The 22,860-nt window shown below is 48.7% G+C and overlaps 1 long non-coding RNA gene across 1 annotated transcript; it reads left to right on the top strand.

The window, feature by feature from the left end:
• Positions 1–613: 613 nt before the first annotated feature.
• On the top strand, positions 614–20,502 carry LOC121688829. Its single transcript, XR_006024702.1, has 2 exons — positions 614–1,646; positions 19,124–20,502. It is a non-coding gene; the product is annotated as an uncharacterized LOC121688829 (long non-coding RNA).
• Positions 20,503–22,860: the final 2,358 nt, after the last annotated feature.

Here is a 22,860-nt window from a genome sequence, read left to right as displayed (position 1 = left end):
GTAGCCTACTAACGGCGCATCATCATAAAGATACATTTGATCTGCATCACGCCCCATTTTAGCGGGAAACATGTTAACATTATATCATTGAAAGACAGCTAGTAATCACATGTTGACGTTACATCTATTAATTCACATGTCATTCAATCATTTCACTAACACGGCAGTTATGAAGAATTGTGTTTATGTAACCTACTCATGTCGAAACGATGTACATTACCAACCTAATTCGTTTGCAATACCCCATGTATTGTACAAATTTAGCATGTACACTTACCATAATATCCCATCCAAAACGGTTACCTTGCTAGCTAGCTAACTGTGGAACTTCAGTATAACATAGCACATACCAATTATCTCACCTAGTTGTAGGCTAGGAAATAGGCTAAGTTCATATTACAAGTAATAGAATGAATGTGTGACTTATGTTTAGTTGATGTTATGACATGTAAAGTTAAGCTTGCTGAACTTAATTATAGTCAGCCACGGGCAGTTTGACTGTGCCTATCGATACATTCGTGACACTCCTGTTAGTAAACTGGAGAGAGCAAAACATAGGAACATGGTCACATTAATCCCATAAACACACAGACAACTCTTACACCAACCTTACCCACTAAACATTGGACGTCGTATGGACGTTGAGATGATGTCTATATTGCGTCCGTCGGTCCATGACCAATTCTGAACTTTAGAACGACGTGCAAACTAGGTCCACTATTTGGACGTCCAATAATGACCCCATTTGTACGTCAATATGTAGTTGAACATTTGGACGTCGGTGTAGGTCACTTTTTTGGACGTCTAAAACAGGTGCAGGGAATTAACATGATTTAAGTAATTTATTATTATTAGTAGTAGTAGTAGCCTAGTAGCAGTAGGCTAGTAGTAATACAAAATAAATGTAAAATACCAACATTGTTCTTACCAACATGATGAATGTGATCATTATTATTATTAGTAGTAGTAATAGGCCTCGTACACTCTAAAAAATGCTGGGTTATTTCTGCACCCAATTACTGGGTTGTGGCAGTTTGACCATTTATTGGGTTATGTTAGCCCATGCTGGGTTATTTTCCATAATCCAGCCACAGGGTTGGTGGTTTGGAACTCAATCTCCAACATGGTATTCTACCCACTGTCTGGGTCACTGGTAGCCTAAGTAATGGGTTAATTTACAGAGTATTTTAAGGTCAACATCTCAAGAGTAGACTACAATAAAAATGTCAGGCACATTAAGTCACTTTTTTACTGAAAATTGCGAACTGCAACAAATTCTTTGAGAGTTAAATACCATAAGGAATGAGCATGTGTAGGCTATGCAACTCCTGTGTCTACTAGTTGCAAAGAAATCGTTTTGGCTTTGTCTAGCTTTCATTTGGTGATTGCTGATAAAAAAAGACACTTTCAACAAGTTGTTAAACGTTTGCCTCTCAGTCTTGCTCTGCTTTTAACCCTCTGACAGCAATTTGAATTGCACTTGAACCGCACAGCATTGTGGGGCGATTTCTAACGTTCATCCCCTGCCTCCCACCCATAGACAGTAAAAGAAAGTTCCGACCCCTGACAAAGTCAAATCCAGTAACTTCAACTATTACTTTTCTGCTTGTGTGAGCTGTCTAAACTCTGCCGTCATCATATCCAAGGTAAGAATTACAGTACTTCTGCATATGCCAATTGAAAACGCGAATTTATTATAAATATATTGGTTTCAAAGTGTAATGTTAACCAAAACCGAACTAAGTCATGTTAGAACTAGCTAGCAATTAGCTAACGTTAGCGAGCTAAGAATCGCTAACGTTGACGGAGTTAATGTTAACTTTTCCAATAGCTAATGTCGTGGAATTCATCCACTTCCAAAAACCTCCAATCCAACTAGCACTCTGATGTCAAAGACCCGAAGGAGAACACCAAGACGAGAGAAGCTGAAGACTGTTGATCCTTTATTCACCGTATTGCAGTGATAATACAATCCAAACAGAGTCAGGACTGGACCGTCAGGCAATAGAGTGGTGAGTGGCAGCTGCTACCCCGATGAGATCTGATCTGAATGTGCCTGAGCTCTCTCCTTTATACTCTCGGGGGCCTGAGAGGCGTTCCTATCTCCAGGAACGTCACCAGGCCCCTTTTAGCCAATCAGAGCGTTTTGGGACTTGAGATATTGGTGGAAACTCCTCCTCATATAGACATTAAAAAATGTGTGTTGCTAGGCAGAATACATGTGTCCAGGTTCTATGTGTAATCTGTTGCCAGGCAGGGTACGTTTTGATTTGGTTCTATGTGTCACTTCAACATCTGGTTTCACTTCCTCTCTCTGGAAGTCCCTGCTTGTCCTTTTCTGCTAGCCCCTTCTATTTCCACTCTTTGACTTCCAGTAAATGTTTTGCATACCAGCCACTCTTAGCCTTTTGACCGTTCCAGTCTCATGACTTCCAGTAAATGTTTGCATAACAGGCAGACTACATGTTCCAGTACATTGTTTGCATAACAGCTGCACAGACTATGTTTGCATAACAGGCAGACTACATGTTCCAGTACATTGTTTGCATAACAGCTGCACAGACTGCCAGTAAATGTTTGCATATTAAATGGAAGGTCTCCTTAATAGACCAGTACACACACAAGCATTATTATTAACTGTGTCATTATTAAATGTGTCTAGATAATATCACCACATATTCCCCCCTTCGAGGCTAAATTAGCCTCGCTATGCAGCATAAGCATCATTTAAACAAAGGAGTGTGTCATAACCTCGTATGTTGTCATGACACCTCAGGTTATGTGCACATGAGCGAGTTACAGGGGAATAGTGTCTACTACTACAAACCTTATTGCGCACGTAAAATCTTAAACCTTATAACTAGTAGATGTGTTGGCATCATTGCCTTTACGAGAGTAAATAACATCGGTAAGCAAGCCCTGAACGCCCAGATCAAGTGACAGAAGGACCAATTCCTTGTTATGAACATATGGCTAGGACCCGAGACGGATTTGTCCCCAAAGCGGCTAATGTGCTAGTTACTTTGAGCATAAAAGAATTTCATGCAACGGCCATCGGTGCCAAATCGGAATTACATAACAACTTCATGATCCTACTCGTCGCTTGCCCATCCCCTACTGGCTTCTTTAGCAGTAACTGGTATATACGGCCCCTTTCCGGCCTCTATGCGTCACACTACACCCCCCTTCGTTACTCGCAACGTCATCCCCTTTCTCCTCCGGAGTCCTCCGGGCATTCACACTAGCGTGAGAATGGGTGAGCACACCGGCCGCAGGCGCGCTACACCGAGGGGACGGGCCGCCATGCTCTGTCTTAGGTTGCCCCTGCTGGCCAATGGGGTCGTACCCGTCCTCGAGCCCTGACCGCGCCACACACCTGCCACACCACTAGGCGGGCCAGGTCCGACGCGCGGTGACTTGGGGTGAGGTGATTACTTCTTGGTAGCAAGCTTTGGTTACATCTATCCAGGTTTGGATGGCCTTGCATTGGAGGGCTACACCTCCATAAAACTTAAGTTACCGTCTATGTATAGCGAAGCGCTAAGATGTAAAATTGAATCAAGATCACTTAAGGCGACCCATTCGTATCAGGTCACAGCCCATAATACCCCTTGACTCTAGTACCCTTTGACTCTGTCACCTGGGCGTGCAGTCACATGCCTTGTGAATTACCTGTCAGTGTTGTGTATGTGAGTGTGCGTCAGTGTGTGTGTAGAGGTGGGTGACTCGCAGGACCCCACCCCTACTCGTATATATTCGGGAGGGGAAACTCCGGGGGAGGAAACTCCTGCCCCTGCTCCATTACATAACCCTCGTTGAATTCGCTTTCCATTATTCGTCTCACACTAGTTTGTACTAAAAGGATCCTTTCACTCGCATCCTCCTCGTCCCAGGGCATCCTTATATTTTGGACCACTAGTTGTCTAGCGACCACCTTGGAGCAACCCTTACCACAACATTGAGTAATACAGCAAAACATTCCTACCACTAAGGCTGCTCCAAACAGTAATTTTCCCAGAAATGCTACAATCTTACCCCCCCATGACCCAAAGGTGTCCGTTAGCCACTTGGTTACGGGGGCAAAAATATCCGGGAGTCCCGCAAATGTCGGTGCCAATCCAGAGTTCTCGTGGGCCTCCTTGTTGACGGCCTTGAGCCTGTTCATCGCGTTCGTGAAGTCATCCATGTTCTCGCCTTCACCTGGGACGTACGTACAGCACGAATCTGTCCCGACGATTGCGCACACTCCACCTTCCTTTGCCAGTATCCAGTCCACTGCTATCCTGGTTTCCATTGCCATTTTTGTGGTGGCGTTCAGCCTTCTATCAAGCGCGCTGAACGCCTCCACTGTGGCATTCATGAACCGTAGGGCGTTGTAGTGGATGTAGTTGATCCATTGAACATTCTTGGCGATGCCTATGGATGCTCCGTAGACGGGGATGGCGGCTTCAAACCCGGCGAGTACTTCGTCCCGTGCTTTGAACTGTCTCGGGACGTTGTGGGGCTGTCCGAACATGTCCATATATACTCCATCGTCGGCGCCCCTCCGACTTCTCCTCAGGTTCCCTTCTACGGGTGTCTGCTGGTTGCGCCCTGGGCCGGTCGAGTTCAATGTTGAGTTGCATTCTGACCAGGGGACTATGTAGGTTTGCTGGGCCAGGGTGACCCTTGCACACTTTCCCCTCCAGTATTTTGGAAGGGTATTTCGCAGTCCCCATCGTCTTCCACAGGCCCACCATAAGTCTGCCAGCGGAACATCCTGTTCGTACCTCCAGTTCACCCTTAGCATCGTGATGTTTGCTTCGACTCCAATCCTTCTCCCGTTTTCGCTTCTCTCTTCTAGGCGAAACAAGAGGCCGTATTCGTGGACCCATTTTGCTGCGCAGCGTCCTTCAAACGCTCCTACATCCTGCGGGCCTCCCTTGAGTGTGTTTTCCGTGGGGGGTGCTTCAAAGCATTCAAACTCTACGTCTTCCGGTATGTCATAAACGCGGTGGGTTTTCCTTGCTACCCTGGCTCCTATGCCTGGGTAGTCTTTTGCACATCTCGCCTCATTCTTTTGGACCTTGTGCGGTTCTTTTCCTTTCCTTCGTTCTGCAGATGAGGGGCCTATACCAGTCCCCCACTTACGTAACTCCTCATTTCCTAATTGCTCAAGACATGCAAAGGGAGACAGCTTGTCTTCTTCGTATTGCTTTCCCGACGCTCGATATACCGCATCCTCTTCTCCAGTTCCTGGTGCTGGTAGTATGGCCAGTTTTGGTCTCACTGCTGAGCACACATAACACCCTCCTTCTGGCTTCACTGTCTTTGCTGTGTATTTGGCCCATTGCATCCATGAATTGTCCTCCCACGCCTCCAGAGCGCTTGTTGATCTCTTTCTTCTTCTTTTGGCCTGAGTCCCATCAGTCTGGTTCTTTGACAGGTTTTCTGGAAGCGCGCCTGTACTATTTACATTTCTGCTCTCATTCTTGCTTGACGGGTTTTCTAGAAGCGTGCTTGTACTATTTACATTTTCGCTCTCATTCTTGCTTTGTGTCGTTGCATTGTCCTTGCTTTGTGTCGTTGCATTGTCCAGCACCGGAGTCGTTGCACTGTCCAGCACCGGAGTCGTTGCACTGTCCAGCACCGGAGTCGTTGCACTGTCCAGCACCGGAGTCGTTGCACTGTCCAGCACCGGAGTCGTTGCACTGTCCAGCACCGGGATGTATTCGTTGCTTCCCGATGCTTCTGACTCCGGGGTGGGCGCCTCATCTCCTGATTCCCCTATGTACAGAATATTGTTCGTGTCTAGGGCACTGTCGTCGAGCAGCTCCTCTTCGTCCCCTCGCAGAGCGCTATTGGGGGCGGCAGTCCGTACCCCCTCCGTCGCTTTCGTCGTCCTCTGGGAGTCCTCGGAGGGGCCAATCGATGGCCTCCTCGAAGCCCCCAGTCCAGTGGGCATCGAGGGAGTCGTCCAGGCCGATCCCTCGGAGTACTCGTCTTGTCTCTTGGCTGGTCCCTGGGTGGCTGTCCCCGAAGTGGGGACCGCCCGTGGTGTGCCCGGTTCCTGGGTGGCTGTCCCCGAAGTGGGGGCCACCCGTGGTGTGCCCTGAGTCCGTTGGCCTCTCCACAGGCTCCGCATGAAGTTGCGAGCCCTGTCGAGGAGGTGTCCGGGGAGGAGGCGTAAGGACAGCGGGTAGCCTGAGCGCGTCGAGGGCCTCGGCGATCTCTGCGGCGGATGGCTGTGCTCCAGTCTGGTCGTCAGCGGGGGCGTTGGCTGGGTATGGGTAATCCCAGTTGGCGTAGAAGTCCCCAAAGTCGATGGTGTCGTTCCCTTGCTGGTGTGGTGGTGGCGGTGGCGGCGCCCCTTCCTCTGACCTCGGCGTTTCTTCGGCGTCACTCCTCGCGAGGTCGGGTGTGGTCGTGGCCCGAGAGTGGGCTGTGGGGTCAGCTGGCGGATCACCGCTGGTCGAGGCGGTGGCAGGTCTGGATACTTGGGATTCGGGAGTGGCTCCCACCTCAGGTGGATGTCGCCTTCCCATCCTCGAGCCTGGCTCGGCTCCAGCATCGCCAGCACCTGTAGGCACAGATAGGGGAGGGAAAACAGCAGGCACCCTAGGTACATTCCGCCCAGGGTCATCAGCAGGAGCCGGCAGTATCCTCCGCCTCGTACTCCTACGCGCACCTGGTCCTCCCCTTTGTTCCCTACCACCATCATCCTCCCCGGGGGAGTCTGGTGGGGGTCCTGGCGGGCCCTGGTCCCCGTCATCGTTTTCCACCTCCTCTGGACCTCTCGCTTCTTCTGGTGGCACCGCCCTGTAACAAGAGTTAAGGTGATACCACAAATCTGATCCTTGCACTCTTACCGCCCGGGGGGTAGCCTGGGTCACTCGGTAGGGCCCTTCTGCCCTGGGGTCGAGACACGATCTCTTAAACACCCTCAGGTATACCCAGTCTCCCACTTGGATCGGTCCGGGCTCAGTCCTCCGCTCCCGAGCTCTTTCTCTTCTCTTCTGCTCGTTGAAAACTGCCCTGTGAACTTGAGAAAGCTGTTTAATGTAACTGCTTACTTCCTGTTCTAGAATTTCCAGCGGAGGCCTCTGATCCCCTCTGAACCGTGGTGTGGGCATTGCCCGCCCCGTCACCATCTCGTGCGGGGTCAGATGCGTGGTTCGATTTTTTTCGCAACGCATTTTCATCAGCGCGATTGGCAGCGCGTCAACCCAATTTAAGTTTGGCAGATTTGGATCGTCATGTGCGCTTTGGACGATCTTCGCTATCTTATTTTTCAGCGTGCCGTTAGCCCTTTCAACCATCCCCTGGGACTGCGGGTGGTAAACACAACCAAACCGAGTCTTGATGCACAGCGCCTGCGCAATCCTTTTCCACGTGTTGGCCGTAAACGCTCGGCCATTGTCGCTACTGATTATTTCTGGGATCCCAAACCTGGGTATCACCTCTCTTGCTAGGAATCGAATCACCGTTTTCTCGTCCTGCCCTCGGCTTGGGCAGGCTTCTACCCATCGTGAGTAGCGACATATTATCACCAGCACGTGTTTGTATGCGTTTACCGTTCGACCCATGTCGATGTAGTCCATTACCAGGTGTTTGAACGGTCCCTCTGGGAGTGGCACGTGTCCCAGGGGCCGTGGTCCTATGCCTATTGTTATGTTGTTTCTGTAATTGTGCGTGGCACAGGTGTGGCAATTTCTTAGCACGTAATTGATGCGATCTTGAAGGTATGGGGCCCAGAACCCCTTGTCAAGTATCTGCCGCTTGACCTCCCCCCTTGCGCAATGATCCACATCATGCGCATCATGAATGAGGAGATCAAGGAGTCTACTTGGGGCCACCACCCTTCCATCATGACTCCTCCACACCCCATTCCTGCCTTTCGACGCACCCCTTTCCTCCCACAGCAGTGTTTCGGCACGCGGTGCCTCGCTCTGTGCGTCTTTGATAGCGCTAAGCGTGAGCATGGGATCCACAATTCTAAGCGTTCGTCCGTCAGGCAAGGTCCGAACCACTGGGGCTTGTATTACTGTGTCGGTTGCCGTGAAGAAGCGATCAATTACGCCTGGCGAGTACCTGGCCTCACAGGGCTTGTCCCCGCACTCGGGGCAACTGGCCCTCTGGCATAGCGCGCAACAGACGGGATCTACCTGGTGCTTGTGGTCGTCGTCGCACCATTGGGAGCACCACATACATGTGTTGTAAGGGTAGGGGCATTTTGTAGGGCAGGGCACGCTGTGCCCCGTCCTGTTGAGCAGTATTTTATGTGGTTCGTTATCCTGTGGAGATTTAGGGGCGGCATTTGACCTTCTAGCTTCCAACGCCGCTTCCTTTGCTGCCTCATCTGCCTGTGCATTCCCTAGAGTAATGTAATCCTGTCCCTTACAGTGTGCCTTGCACTTGCATATTGCCAGCGTCTTTGGACGCATCATCGCTGCTAACAACAACTGAATCTGCTCCAGATGCTGGATGGGGCTCCCATCCGATTTCTTGAACCCTCTCTGTTTCCACTGAGCGCCATGCACATGGCAGACGTTGTGGGCATAGGCGCTGTCCGTGTGTACGGTTGCGTCCTGTCCCTCTGCTAGAGAGCACGCTGCTGTCAGCGCCTTTAATTCAGCTAGTTGCGCTGAACATGGTTGTGTGCATGGCTCACTCATGATTGTCGCAAATGTTTCTGGACCTGTCATCTGTACTACGCTGAATCCTGCATGTGTCCTGTTGTCATAGTTATGGCTAGAGCCGTCCACAAAATAGGTGATTCCCTGTCCTAATGGCTCGCTCTGCAGGTCTTCCCTCAGTTTTGAGAAGGCGATTGAATCAGCCACGCAGTCATGTGGCTCGCCCTCATATTCAAGTGGGATGAGATCCGCCGGGTTTCCCGCGGTGTCACATGCCTTTATGGTGACATCTGGGCAGAGTGACAGGTTGTAATACCTCAATTGCCTCTGTGGCGTCACACAGAATTTTCCTTGTTCCACCAGCTGTGCTATTGCGTGGCTGGTGTGTATCACCACTGGCCATCCCATGGTGATGTTAGAGGCTTTGACGTAAGCCGAATACACGGCTTCAAGACCCTGGAAGCATGGTGGGTAGCCCTGGGCCACCGCATCCAGCTTTGAGCTGTAGTAGGCAATTGCTTGTTTGCCACGTCCATGGCACTGTGTTTGTGCCATGATTGCGGTCATGTACGCGTCTTTTCCTGCTTCCTTCCTGACCGATACGTACAGGTAGAAGGGTCTCCCGTAGTCCGGCAGTGCAAGTGCCGGTGCTTGCTGTAACTCTCCTTTGATGCGTTCAAACGCCTCGTTTCCGTCCATTGTCCATGTGAGACGATTCCTCAGGTGGCTGGTTCCAGCCTGCACGATCATGGCTCGTAGTGGGGCTATCTTTTGTTCATAGCACTCCACCCAGTCGCTGCTGAAACCTATGAGTCCAATGAACGACATCATTTGCTTCACCGTGTTTGGCTTCGGTGCCTTGGCAATTGCCCCAATGTGCTCTGGGGCGATGCCCTTGTGCCCATGTGAAATCCGGCGACCTAAGTAGATCACCTGGGGCTGTGCAAATTGTAGCTTTTTCCTTGATGCTTTGTACCCCCCTTCGGCCAGAACGGTCAGCACGTGGGCCGTATCCCTTTCACACGTTTCCTGGTCCGGTGAGCATACCAAGACGTCGTCAACATACTGCAGAATCGTGCTTTGGCATGTGATGTGCTTTAAGTCCTCCTTGAGGGCTTGGTTGAAGATGTGCGGTGAGTGCTTAAACCCTTGTGGGAGCCTTGTGTACTGGAACGTCTTGCCCTGATACTTAAATGCAAAAAATTCCCTACTTGCAGGGGCCACCCGTATTGTGAAGAATGCTTGAACCAGATCAATGGCGGAGAACGTTGTTGCATTTGCCGGGATGTTGGTCATTAGTACGTTAGCATGTGGGACGTCCGCCGGATAGTCCTCAATGCGCTCGTTGACGGGTCTGAGGTCCTGGACCATTCTCCATCGCACTCCATCCGCCTTTAGCACGGGAAATATGGGTGTGTTGCACCTTGCGCTTGGGACTTCCTCTAAGACTCCTGCTCCCAGGAGGTCTTCAATTGTCCCTCTTATCCCTTCCGCTGCCTCTGCTGAAATGGGGTACTGTGGCTGGAAAGGCAGCGTCGCTCCTGGTTTCAGCCTGAACTCCACAGGGCTTGCTGACTTGACCAGCCCTATGTCCCCATCTCCTTGTGACCATACCGCAGGCGGCACTTTTCTCAATATTCTCTCTGCCCGTTCGGCGTCTGTTTTTGTCGCCTCTTGCAGCATCATCATTTTCCAGGGGGTCGGTCCCGGCCTCCCTGTCTTCTTGTCCGCCTCGCCGTCTAGGTAGTACTTCTTATATTCCTCCCATTCTAGGTCGGACTTGTCGATGGGCACATGGTTCTCCTTATCCCAGCATCGATATCCTGCTCCTCCCAGCAGGCCATACATGCAGTATGGGTTGCCGTAGGGGCATCCTTTGACGTAGGGTATGTCATAAACCTTCTCCGGGAGATATACTGCTGGTTGTGCTTCCCTTTTCTTTGGGCACCATGACAGATGTCGCATGTACATGCTCCATTCCGCGTCTTCTTTGCTGAACGGTACATGTCTCGTTTTGTCCCAGCAGCGGCGCCCCGCTCCTGGGAATAGGCGGTAGAGGCAAAATTGATTCCCATATGGACATTCTTCAACATAGGGTATCTCCTCTCTCTCCTGTGGTTCTGTGTCCATGATTTCGATTATCTGTGGGACTCCCCACACGGTGACCGGGTTGTCCAATTTTATCCTGAACATTGGCTCTCCTCCTTTACTGATAGCCGTTTGGAGTCGATCATTTCCTGTGTCCTTCCACTTGACGCACAGGGCCTTGAGCATCACTGGGCCCATCTCTCTAGCTCTGTGACCTCTGGCCACTCTCAGAGTAATGTGTGGCCTTGTTCCCGGCATGTCGAAGATCAAGCCTAGATCCCATCCTTTCGCAAATTTCACCTCGGCGGCCACTCCTTCCTTGGCCACCACCAGTGCGTGTATGTCGAGTGGGACGCGTCCCCACTTGCTCACGTCCCTATTCCATCTTTCCTCTCTTTCCCTGCTTGGCGTTTGGTCGAATTTTATCGTACAATGAAAAGGGCATCTTGGCGTCCTTAGCCGAGCATGAAGGCTGTTTATTTGGAAAGCGTACTCGTTGTAGACTACTCGCTCTACGCTTGGCTCCAATTGTCCAATCCAGTAGACCTGGTGAGTCTCAGTTTGAGTTGGGGCACTTATCCTTAGGGCCATTTGGGTTGCCAGCCCTGTTATTTGTACTCCTGTTGGGGAACACTCAATTTGGAGTCTTAGGTTGCACAGTGCGTCCCGTCCCAATAGGTTGACGGGCGTGTGCTCTGCTATTAAGACTGGTATCCTGATTTCCTTGTCTTCTATTTGGATCGATACTGGAGCCGTCATTGGAATTAGCTGCGTTTTTCCCGAGAAACCCACTGTCTTCATAAACTTTCCTGAAGATCTGGGGAGGTGTTGGGCATCTTTTGGGTGAAGACAAGTATATGTTGCCCCTGTATCCACTAAACATTTGACTTCCATGCCCTCGATTAGAACCTGCAGCATTGGTTCTGCGTCAGCTCCCCTTGTCAGGGCGGGGAACTGACCCTCCCCTGGGTTTTCTGGGCCTCGTCAATTCCAGTTTCCCCCGTAAGGGGAGACTGGGCCAGAGGGTGCCTGCATTTGCTGTGGGGCTCTCCCTTGTTGGGGAGCATAATTCCCTCCTTGCACTTGCCCTTGATTTGTCTGTCCTCCTTGGTTGTTCTGGCCTCCGGTCTTTGTCGGGCAATCCCTGGAGATGTGTCCCGTTCCTCCACACATCCAACATTGGATGCCGTTTCCTTGGCTCTGCTGGCCTTGGTATTGTCCTCTTCCATAGCCTCCTCTGCCTTGTCCACCTCTTCCCTGGCGGAATCCTCCTCTGCCTCTTGGCTGGTACCATTGTTGTCTCTGTTGCTGTTGTTGTGGGGGTCCATATGGCGCTTGTTGCCATGTTTGCATCATGGGCTGCATGGGTTGCGGCTGCATCATTACTGGTTGTTGCACCATGGGTTGCTGCACTACCGGTGGTTGTGGCTGTGTGGTAGGGGCCGCAGCAGGCATTACCGGAGCTTGGGTAACTGCCTTCTTTGCCCCCTTCGCCTCCTGGAGTTGCACATGGGTCAGCTTCCTTATCGCTTCCTTCTCCTGTTGCTCCTCCTTGTCTTTCCCTTGTCTGTACAGAGTTACGTGGTGTACCACTGCCAGTCTAAATTCTTCTTTTGGCATGGCTGCCAGGCGCCAGTCGCTTTCCAGCTGCGTCCTGACTTCTCTTGGCAGTGCGTCCATAACCGCTCTTCTGAATTGCATGGTGAGGGGACCTGAATCTTCTGGTCTTTGTTCCATCCTTATCGTCCATTCCTGCGCTGCCCTTTCCACGAAGGCTGCGGGGTTATCACTGTCCTTGAGTTTCTCTATCCAGACGGCTGAGGGGCTGTAGTGGTTGGGGTAAGCTGCCCTTAGGGCCTTCCACACATCGTTCCGGACGCTATCGAAACACAGGGCGTCTCTGCTGGGATTCATCAACCGCTCTAGGTTTTCTCTCTCCAGTACAGCCTCTGTGTCAGCCTTTCCCAATATCAGGCCGAGCAGATATTTTATATCTCCTACGGCCAGGTTTCGGCCTTGAGTTTCTGATTCTAGCCGACTTATCCATCTGCCCGCTCCCTCATGCAGGACAGGGAGCCGTGAAATGAGGCCATTCACATCTGAGTGGGTCCATGGCTGGTAGTGGGCCGTTCGGTTCTTTGTTATTAATGGTGCCATCACAACCGTCTCTTCCTCATCCAATTCTTCTGGGATGGCTTCCATTCTTTCTTTTCCTTTTCGTGCCCTCTCTCTTTCTTTCTTTCCCTCCTTTTCCAGTTTTTCCAGCTCCTTCTTGTTTTCCTTTAGGCCTTTCTTGACTCCCCCTTCGATCTCGTCGAGCCCCTTTCGCACTCCTTTTCTGATCTCGTCCAGGCCTTTCTCCACTCCTTTCTTCATCCTGCTGATTCCAAACAGTCCTGTGGTGAGCACACTGGGTGGGATCATTACTGGGAGCATTCCGGTCCGCCCTCTGCATCCCTCTGTCTGTCGCTGGTGGGCCTTCACACCCTTTTCTCCTTTGAACGTTCTTCCGCAGCCGAGACACAGTGAGGGGCCCGCTCCCTTCGGACCCTGTAGCAGTTCTCTCTGAGTTTGCTCTGTGAGGAACTGTTCCACGACTTCCAGTCCTACCTCCTCGTCTTCCACTGACTCATAGTCTTCTCCTGAGTCAGACTGGCTGTCTGCCCCGTCCGTATCTTCCTCCTCTTCTTTTGCCATCGTGGTTGGACCGCAGGCCAGCTCGAAGGTTAGTCGGCGGGCCCTCCTTTTCTTCTTCATCTCCTCTTCTCTGAGCCTTCCTTCTTCTTTCTCTCGTGCTCCCATGGCCTCCATTCTTTTCAGGACTTCTGTCATTTCCCGTTTCAGGCTCTCGCCGCAGTTCCTGCAAGCCTCCTTATACTTGGCATGTTCTGGCGTGTTTCCTGGGCCTGTCCCCTTGTCTTCCCACTCCTCTATCTCTGTTAATTCCTCCATAATCCCCTCGGCCAGTTCTACCTCCCGTGATCCGATCCTTTTAGCGGCTTTCAACTCCTTCAGACCCTTTTCCATTCTCTCCATTTTTCCTTCATACCGTTCTTCAACCCTCTGTTCCTCTCTTCTTCTGTTTCGGTATCTCTCTTCCGCTTGCCTAATGGCTTTCTCCACTTTCCTCCAGCATATCTGGGTGTATTCCTCGAGCTTCCGCCATGACTCTCTGCACCCCTCCTTCACCGGTTCCTGGTCCATCTGTGACCTCACCCAGGCCAGGGTTTTCATGGCCTCTCTATCTCGGGCTTCTCTCTCTTCCTCCCCTGTGGCCTCCTCCCACTTTCTCATGGCTGTCTTCAGGTGGTCCCACAGCCTCCCATACCATTGTCTCTGTTCCTCTTCTCCCTCCTCAGGGGCTCGTTCCTTCCTTTGGCCTGGGAGGCGTGGGGGCTTGCTTTCTCCAGCTTCTGGATCACCCGTACGCTTCTTCTGGCTCTCCTGCCAGAGTTCTTGGGGGCTGGTCACTGGAGATCCGTCTGTTTCCCGGTGGCCTCTTAGGCTTGTGTGGTAGTCACTCACCACCTGCTCCTCCAATTCCCTTGCAGCTTTTCCTTCCTCATCCCACTCTTTTCCTTCACCTGGTTCTGTCCTTTCCAGAAGGTGTTCTGGGAGCGTTTCTCTGGTGGGGGATGATGGTGGCGATGACTGTGCGGACGCCGGTTGGGAGGTCGATGGTCTCGGCTGGGGGTTGGCCTGTTCCCACCTTATTCTCTTTACTTCTTTCAGCACCTCCGCGCAGGTCCCTTCCAGTGTGATCCCCTTCACCACTAGTGGGGCCTGCACTGCCAGGTGCACCGTTGGGGCCTGTGACCCGTATCCCGGTGCTTGTATTGCCAGGGTCCGTGGGTCCCTTTCCTCCAGGCGCCGGATTATTTCCCGCACGTTGTCCTCTTCTCGCGGCACCTCCGGGTACAGTTTGTCCTTTTCTCTGTATGGGGGAGGACGCAGCTCCTCCATGGGCGGAGCTCCTGGTTCTGCTGCTTGGGTCGGGGCGTCCAGCTCTTTCTCTGTGGGCTGCGATTGGGGGCACTTCTCTGTGGTGGGCGTTTCAGGCGGCGTGTCATTCTGGTCCGCCCTTTGCCTTCTCTTTCTCTCCGATATCTTAGCGAAGGCCTCCAGAGTTTTCAATTCCTTCTCTCTTTTTTCCTGCCTCCGTGGGCCTTTGTCATAACCCTTGTGGTTCATGATTTTTTCCCTCATTTGGGCAATTATTGTCGGGTTGAGTGACCCTTCTTTTGGCCATGCTGTGTGGTCTCCTTTGTATCTTAGGAACCACTTGTGGTTGATGGTTTTTACGTCCTTTTCAGCGATGGCATTCTCCCTTACTACTTCCTCCAGCGGTGTCATTACTCTGGTCGCCATTTTTCTTAGAGGTCGTTGTCTTCGGTGGAATGGGGATTTTTTGCCTTAGTCTAGTTCGTTTATGTCCTCCCGGTCGGTGCAGAACATGCGATAATCCTTTTCGTATTGTCTTTTTCTCTCCCTCCTGTATCTGTTCTGGTCTTTTTCCTCCCAGTCCAGTCGTAGGTCGCTCACCAAGTATAGTATAGAGTTCTGCACGTCGCCCCACTCCTTGAGGACAGTATTCAGTTTGCCTCTCCTTTCTTCAAATGCTTTTCCTCTGTCGTTCACTGCGCTTATGCTCCACCCGTCACTCCCGTGCTCAGAGATTCTTATTGTCCACTTTTCCTTTATCTTCGGGTCACCCGATGTAGCCTCTCCTTTACTTCCGGCTGCTTGGGGCTGTGGTTCCTCCTGCTTCCTCACTGGCAGGCTATTAGGGGTTAGATTACTCAACAAAGAAAGCGTTGCTTTTAGGTCTATGTCGTCTCGATATTTGCACCTATACGGGAATTTGCACTCAAAGGGGACCTCACCCACGTATCCTACGTATTCTCGGCCCTCTCCGTCTCTGACGCTTGTCTCCCAGTCGTGTTCGTCGTATTCAACGATATCTATGGCCCAGAGCACGTTCTGCTGTCCCTGTTCCATATACTTCCAACGTTTCTCCTGGACCTGCTCAATAGGCTTCTGTGCTTTGTTAATCCGATGTATCGCTATTGTCGCTCCTTGTGTCCATAGGTGTCCCTAACTCTAACGGGTAAGCTTTCCCTATCAGATATTCTATTTTTTCTAGTAGCCCTGCGTCAATAATACTTCTTCATTCAAGATTACCTTTTAACCTTTTATTTTGCTCTCACAAAGTACATTTATTGACTTTATTTTCTCTTTATTTTATTGAAGCAGATACAACACTCTCAATTTAAGCAAAGTTAGCGGATTACAAGTTTTTTGTTAAGCCGTTGCTGTGGGGTTTATTCAGTTCAAGCAGTTGTTATGGAGGCCCTGCAGTAGTACCTCCCCTTCCTATCTGTAATCTCTATTTGTCCTTCTCCTTCTTGCAGCTGGGGAATCCCTCTCAAACTTGCGCTTCCTTCCCTCAGGTGGGGCAAAGAGCTGGTCAACCACTGGCCTTGTGTTCACCCCCACAAACTTTCCTACCTGCTCTATTACTGTCTGCAGTGCCAATGGTGCTACGCTGGTGCCTAGTCTTGAGTGGGTTCCTCCGTATTTGTCACGGTGGTCAACATGAACTGAATATTTATCCCTAGTGCTCCCTTCCTTGTTCCAGAACACTGATACTGATAAAGATTCTTTTATAAAATCGGCCAGCCTCCCTCTATCTCGGCCAACTATCTCTTTCAGCGCCTGTTCTATATCCTGCACTGGCTGGGGCTCAGTCGGGCTATAGCTTGAGTTAGACCGGGGGTTTGTCGGGCTATAGCTTGTAGAGGGCGGTGAGCTATATCGGGGGTTGGCTGGGCTGTTAACTACACGGAATGGGCTGCGAATCAGCTGGTGGGACACGGTGTTGCCTGGATAGGGAGTTGGAGCTCTCACTAGACCCCCTTGACCTGACTCCTGGTGCCCCTCTTCCTCTGACCCTAGGCTGCTGTATCCGGTCTCTGGTGGGGCACTTACTTCCCCTGGCTCAATGTCTGCCTCTTCCTCTCTTACACTACTGTTTGGAGTGAACTCTTCTAGGGAGTCTGTGTCTGGTTCTTCCTCACCTGAATCATCAGAGTATTCAAAGCGATAGAGGACTTTTCCTAGGGTCTCTGGCCTATGGTCTCTCACAATCCTAATCTTGGGCAATATTGTTACTCTAACAGGGGGCTCGGGGGGGGCATCTGCAAAAACCTCCAACAACTGTAACAATCTCCTTATGTCCAGGCTATGGTTGCTGTGCAACTGTCTTATGAATATTGCAGCTGCAACTTCTATCATGTGAGTTTGACGTCCGTCTGTTAGCGTGGCGATCCTTCTTCCCTCGCCGAACTCCTCTACCTCAAATTTGTATGTGCGCTTGTCTTGCATCTATTGTGGGCCCATGCCCAGGCGGTCAAAAGAAAACACAACGGCGCACACTCAGTTTTTACAGAAACAACAGCAGATTATAATAAAATGTATTTTGTTCATCACTCTTTGCTCAAGACAGTTTCACACATTCAACTTATAGCTAATATTGCAGCTTTTCACCTATTAATTCGTTCTTTTTCTCTGAAACACACATATATTTTAGGGTAGCCCGTGCTCCCTTTACACACAATACTATTTTAGTTTTCTCCTTGAAAATTAGATTTCCTCCTTGGAAATTAAAACACTATTTTAGTTTTCTCCTTGAAAACTAGATTTCCTCCTTGGAAATTATTACATGGCCATTTAACTCAGTTTTCTCCTTGAAAACTATTTTAACTTGTTCTTAAAATCACAAAAACGCTTTTTAAGGCCAACAGTACCACCCAATCTCTGTCTTGTGTCTCCACTATTCTTTTGAGGATTCAGGTTAGCACCCCTTCCCGGCCTACCCACCGACTCCCACAGTACAGTTCTCCCTAATAATAAGCAAAAATGCTTACCTTTTTTGGGCCCGGAGAACTGCACTGGAGAAGTCTGTTTCACCCGGGACGGAACTGCTTCCCTTGTTGAATCCTTTCAAATCTCGGTAGGAACCTCCAGATCTGTCGTGGAATTCATCCACTTCCAAAAACCTCCAATCCAACTAGCACTCTGATGTCAAAGACCCGAAGGAGAACACCAAGACGAGAGAAGCTGAAGACTGTTGATCCTTTATTCACCGTATTGCAGTGATAATACAATCCAAACAGAGTCAGGACTGGACCGTCAGGCAATAGAGTGGTGAGTGGCAGCTGCTACCCCGATGAGATCTGATCTGAATGTGCCTGAGCTCTCTCCTTTATACTCTCGGGGGCCTGAGAGGCGTTCCTATCTCCAGGAACGTCACCAGGCCCCTTTTAGCCAATCAGAGCGTTTTGGGACTTGAGATATTGGTGGAAACTCCTCCTCATATAGACATTAAAAAATGTGTGTTGCTAGGCAGAATACATGTGTCCAGGTTCTATGTGTAATCTGTTGCCAGGCAGGGTACGTTTTGATTTGGTTCTATGTGTCACTTCAACATCTGGTTTCACTTCCTCTCTCTGGAAGTCCCTGCTTGTCCTTTTCTGCTAGCCCCTTCTATTTCCACTCTTTGACTTCCAGTAAATGTTTTGCATACCAGCCACTCTTAGCCTTTTGACCGTTCCAGTCTCATGACTTCCAGTAAATGTTTGCATAACAGGCAGACTACATGTTCCAGTACATTGTTTGCATAACAGCTGCACAGACTATGTTTGCATAACAGGCAGACTACATGTTCCAGTACATTGTTTGCATAACAGCTGCACAGACTGCCAGTAAATGTTTGCATATTAAATGGAAGGTCTCCTTAATAGACCAGTACACACACAAGCATTATTATTAACTGTGTCATTATTAAATGTGTCTAGATAATATCACCACACTAACTTCACCATTATGTTGGATATCTGGAATGGTAGTTAATATCATATCCAAAAATACATCTGTGTAAGATGTCATTGTGAATGTAGTTTTAGTTTGAATGAAATATCAGGCGCAAGTAAGTTAACTGTTATTTAAAGTGTCTCCACGCAGGCTAATATCAACTTAGCTTCTACAGACACAGATGAGAGTTGTTAACGTTAACGTTAGATAATTTCCATGAGACATAGGCCTAGGTAGACAACATTATTTACATTTAATATGCATGTAGTGTTGATATTTAAATACAAAAGAGTACCAGTAAAACAAATGAATGTAGTAGTGGATGCAAATGGGGGCAATTATACATTTGGGGAATTGGGGGTATGATACACTTTAGGTTGTGAAGTAGTGTTTGGCTTCATGTTCTTCATTGCATAGCCCTTATTTGCCCCTTGTTTGATGTACCTGACTTGCGCCTCAGTAGTAGTGCTTCAGTGATGGTCTTTTTGTGTTCTGTGTGTTTTGCAACTTATTAATTTTAGTCTCCCTCTTGTTCCCTCTGTTTGCAGGCGTTATGATGTGAGGACTGCTGCCCTGAGAACGCTGAGTGCATATGTGTAAAAAAAAAAGATCCCAGAATTAGTTTTTATTTTCATTAGGTGAATCTGGTCATGTTTGCAATAATCTGGTCATGTTTGCAGTAAAGATGGGGGAAACAACAGTCGGGATTGGATTGTGATTTATTGTTAATCTGACTGTAAGGTGTCCAGAAGGTAGGAACCTGTTCCAGTTCATTTTACTGAAGCTTCATTTGGCTCGACAGCAGATTTGAAGTGGAAATGTATGTCTTGGTATGCATTTCCAGTTACCATCTGCTGGTGAGAAAGTCAAATAAAGCTATAGGAAAATTAACTGGAACAGCATGTCACCTGAAATGGGACTGTCGTGTATGCATGGTGTATGTGCAGCTTATTGCTATGCATGTTACACTGTTTTTGCTGTTACCTGCTGTGTATTTTAACATTTGGGTTAATGGACTCCTTGAGTGGCTGTGTATTAGACTGACTAGTGACACCTGGAGAGGACTGATGGGGATGTAATAGACTGATTTTGTGCACCTGTGAAGGGGGAGGGGTTCATTCACATTGGTTGATTAACCACTTGCTTTCACCTGGCCTGGTGCTTTATATGAGCTTGCGAGGTGACTGGCAGGAGGGGGCCTTGAGAGGGAGATGCGACAGCAACTGGCACAACGGTAGAGAGCCCACCATCAACGCAAGCTAAGTACCCTGTTAAGGGAAGTTTTCTGTAGCCCTACTTGCTATGCGTTAGTAAGTTGGTAGACAAAGTGGCTGGTGGCTCATAAATGTTTGTTGTCCGTTGCAGCTCAGGTTTACATCAGCCGAGCAACAACGCGATCTGGGGGAATGCTGGAAGTGCCAATGAACACCGCCGGATGTAACGTTGACTGTGTCTGCTGAACAACCGAAGTACATTCAGGGAAGAATCCGCCCTGATTTGGACTTGTGGATGACCTGGCGCCGAAAGTGCAGTACCGGCTACATCGGAGCGCGCCCTGTGGACTATTCTTTTAAAACTCTGGTCGACTTCTTGCAGCGGACTTTCCTTTATGTGTTGTGTCTGTTGTCTACGTGACTCGTCAGCCCAGCTGTAAACGCAGAGTGGACAGAAGACGTTGGGTGAGCGGAACTGAGTTTAAGGTGTAGCGTAATCTGATTCTCATTGTGTGTGGGTTTAATTATGAATTGCTGTGCCCTCTCAGTATTTTGAATGTATATTCACCTAGATAACTTATTTACCTGCATTATTAATCTGTTTCTGCTTGCCAGTTGGGGGTGCTTGCGACGGGACTGCAATGTTTATAGCTGGGCTGCTGTGAGTCCTCTATGTAAATTTTAGTAACTGTGCAATAAAAGCATAAACTGTTCTTGAGCCTCATGTGTTTGTGAGTCTGGGGAATTACCGTTTACCTGCAGTAGTAAAAGGGCTGTGACCGGACTACAGTTATGCATAGAAACTATAAGCAGTACAGTATAAAATCAATGTCTAAAATGAGTCTGAATTTGACGTCGAAAAGACGTCCACAAAGATGACGTCAAAAACCGTCCACAAAATGATGTCAAATGTACATGAAGACCACATTTGGACTAGAAATGGATCCTAAATGGACGTTCAATAGACGTCGAAAAAAAACGTCGCCTGGAGTAACAGTCTGCACGTCCAGGTGACTTACATTTGACGTCCAAAAATTACTTAGAAAAGACGTCGTATCAACGTCAATATTTTGTGCCTTTAATGTTTTTTCAAGATTTAGTAAGTTTACTATAAGCACGTTTCGCTCTCCACTTTGATGCAGCATAGATTTCCATTATATTAGTCATCTTCCCCCTAAAAGGGGGCGTGTATGCATACAACGTCCCATTCCATTCGTCAGTGTGTAGGCCATTTAGTTTCCGGTCTGGCTAGATCGGTGTGGTGTTGTAGTAGTTCTAACTTCGTAGTTTTCACATGCTGTTGCAACAACTAAGTTTGTTACACCAAAATGAACGTTAATCTCGCAATAAAAAAAATGGACTGTTAAAATAGGTTTCCGTTAACGCCGTTAATAACGCGTTTAACTGAAGGCACTAATATTAACCCATACACAGGTTCCATATTAGTAACCCATACACAGGTTCATATTAGTAACCCATACGCAGGTTCCATATGTACAATGAGAGAGTATAAGGAGCTGGTGTAGCCTTGGCATACACAGGAATACACTCTTCAGTGAGACAAAGACTGAAACTCTCTCTCTCTCTCTCTCTCTCTCTCCTCTCTCTCTTTCTGTATCTTTCCTCTCTATTCTCTCTCTCTCTCTTTCTCTCGCTCTCTCCCTCTTCTCTCTCTCAGCTGTGGAATGCGAACGATTAGATCAGTGCACACAGTGTAGAGTGGCCGTGTTTGGGTGAGTGCGCAGAGCGCAGGTTTCTTCTCTGCCCACTGGCCTGCATGACCCCTCCTCTCGGGCGCAGAACTCCTCCAGTGCACAAAGCAGAGCTGATCGATGCCAGGTTATCCCAGACCCCGTCCTTGTGTGTGTGTGTGTATGTGTGTGTGCATGCAGAGGTCAGGGTGATCTGTTCTCCTTAACATGCTGACTTAACACACTCATCTCTGAGTTAACCTCTAACCCATGTCTATCTCTTTCTCTTTCTCTCTCTCTCTGTCTCTGTCTCTGTCTCTGTCTCTCTCTCTCTCTCTGTCTCTGTCTCTGTCTCTGTGTCTCTGTCTCACAGTTCTTCACTTATGCACCAGACTCCCTCACTTCCCTTTCAAGGATAGATAGATAGATACTTTAACTTTGCTACAGTAAATGCAGGTGTTCAGTATATACAGTACACAACACATACAAAACACACATGAATTACAAAAAAACTGCAGTGAAGTGATTGTTAGTAGTCACTAGAGAGAGTTGTCACTGTGATTGAGTACTCTAAAGCAGTGTTTTTCAAACTTTTTTCGGACGAAGGACCACTCAACCAAAAAAAAAGAAATGCACACATGAATAAATAAATAAATAAATAAAAAGACCTGCTTCAACAGCATATTAGCCTACAATAGGCCTACTCACTACCACCTTGCTTATTGTCTTTGCGCTTATTGCGTCAGAGGATTCATATGATTTAAAGCAACACCAAAGCACTTTTCCTGTTGCACGCACGCTATTTGTTTATCCAGCACTGGCTTTGGAAATAACGAGGTCTACAGACAAGGTAGAGTAGGTTGCATGATTTTATGAAAGTATGATGTATTGCGACATCAGAAGCAAGTCAAATTTGTAGTTTCTTATGTTTTATTCCATCGATCTAGATCCACTACCCGATCTGGCAAACTTGCATAGTGCGGTTATAGCCGATAGAGGGTTGCGAAGAGAATGCAGAAGTGCCGTTCATCCTGTTACGAGTTGATGAACCACTGAATCGATTTTGGAAACAATATTTTAAGGTACAAAAAACTCTTTGGTGTTGCTTTAAACTGGCATATCTTATAGACTTATATCTTATATAGTGTTGCAGAACTGTTTGGATTTACATACAAGTTGGTTCAATATTGCAAACAACTCCTCAATATTATATTTTACCACGGCGGCTCACAGACCACTTGGGATAGCTTGCGGACCACCCTTTGAGAAACACTGCTCTAAAGGGACCAGGGGATTAACAGGGCAAGAATATGTAAATCATGTAGAATAGAATACAAATTGGAGATACATCTCTAAACAAATTATAAACAAAATTATTCA

The sequence above is a fragment of the Alosa sapidissima genome, chromosome 17 (genome assembly GCF_018492685.1).
Source record: "Alosa sapidissima isolate fAloSap1 chromosome 17, fAloSap1.pri, whole genome shotgun sequence".
NCBI lineage: Eukaryota > Metazoa > Chordata > Actinopteri > Clupeiformes > Clupeidae > Alosa > Alosa sapidissima.
This window is presented reverse-complemented; position numbering and strand designations above follow the sequence as displayed.